Source organism: Echinops telfairi, unplaced genomic scaffold, assembly GCF_000313985.2.
Source record: "Echinops telfairi isolate 266 unplaced genomic scaffold, ASM31398v2 ScPeMD7_7469;HRSCAF=8507_1, whole genome shotgun sequence".
NCBI lineage: Eukaryota > Metazoa > Chordata > Mammalia > Afrosoricida > Tenrecidae > Echinops > Echinops telfairi.
The window spans coordinates 103,892,449-103,894,073 of NW_022111373.1; the positions used below are offsets into that span (position 1 = coordinate 103,892,449).

Consider the following 1,625-nt stretch of genomic DNA (forward strand, 5'->3'; position numbering starts at 1 on the left):
AAGATGATTTTTTAAAATAATAAAATGAATGGAGCAGTTCTATACTGTTCAATAGGTTCTTTGTGTTGGAATTGGCAGCAACGTGTTTTAGTTTTTATGAACTAAGTTCTGTAAGAATTTTAGAAATTTGATTATATTTCACATTTGATCATATATCTGCCTTTTTCTTGTGTATCTTCTAATTTGTTGAGAAAACGGTCTCTGTATATTTTCCCCACATTCTAGATGGTGCAGCTACATTAGGTGTTGTTGCGCTCATCAATTCCTCCCTTCTATGTAATTTCTATCAAGTGGGAATTGCGTTGAGAGACGTACCGATTTCAGTTCTCACTGTGTCCTTTTCCTTTTGACAAGACTATTTCCTGGGGGGTGGGTGCTCCTTCTTTCCGGAGGTACATCATTCTCTCTGAGATTTTTAGGATAGTGATACAAACTGCGTAAGTCTATGGATTCATTCGTGGTTGCAACAGTGTATTCTGTTTTATGATTTCATCTTCATTTATTTGCTAGGATTCTTCCATTAAGATATTTCCCCCTCCTCTCGTCATTGGTTAGGCAGTGGTATATATAGTATAGGAAGATAAGAAAGTGTGTGAGAGTATTTGACATTATTTGCCACTGTTCAAAAAAAAATTGCACTAAATGTAGTCCATGAGTTGGTGCTTTTATGTGTGTTTTATCTTCAAAAGTTCATGGCACATGCTTATCATAAAAAAAATTTGCATGCATTAAAACCTTTGGACCCAAAATAAGCTAGCACTAACTTGTCATAGCATGTCCTAACACAGTCTAGTTTGGAGCATTAAGAAGAATAAGACATCCCTTTGAAAAGAGCCCCAATGAGAACCACATGAATTCTGCTAAAACTGAAGCAAGAACAAACATCAAATTAGTGGCGAAGCATTGGTAGAAGAGGATGGTGAAAATCATTGATGTTTTCTGAAAAGTTAACAGGGATAATGCACCCAAAGAAACCAGCAGCTTTCAAAGAACTAGCTTACACAGGACAAGCTGATACTGAAGATGAGGCCCAGAGTGGTAGCCCATTCACATTAATTTGCAAGAAAAAAAATTAGTCTTGGTTTGCCCAAACTGAAGAAGAAAAACAATTAACAGTATAGACGATAGGCAACACCATAGACAGATCAATTGGAAAAGCTTATACAATTGTGGCTGAAAATTTAAATTGAGCAAGCTTTCTGTTCTATGGGCACCAAAACAATTGAGCCCAAATCAGGCGCAGACAAGAGGAGGGCCTTCAAAGGAAAGTTTAAACAAGGGGGATCAAGATCTTGAAACATCTCTTTGGAGAATTCCAATAGATGAATCCTGGCTATACCAGGCCCATCCTGAAAGCAAAGCACAATAAAGACAACAGGGACCCAGACGGAGAAGTGGTCCAGTCAAAGAAAAGGCAGACTGCTTAAGAGCAAAGGTCATGGAAGCATTTTTTAAGGCTGCTTCAGGTATTTTGGTTGTAGACTTTCTGGAAGGCCAGAGAATGATGAATGACAACATCTTATTATGAGACTTTTCAGAAAGTTAGCCAAGGCTTTAGCAGAAAAATACCCCAAAAAGCTTCCCAAGAGAATCCCTCTCCACTATGACAGTGCTTTTGCTCATTC

General features: G+C 37.9%; 1 protein-coding gene across 1 annotated transcript in view; it reads left to right on the plus strand.

Moving 5' to 3' along the window:
• The window catches only part of EMB (embigin), a 66,104-nt gene that overhangs the window by 36,149 nt on the left and 28,330 nt on the right, over positions 1-1,625 (plus strand). The gene's annotated exons all lie outside the window — the stretch shown is intronic.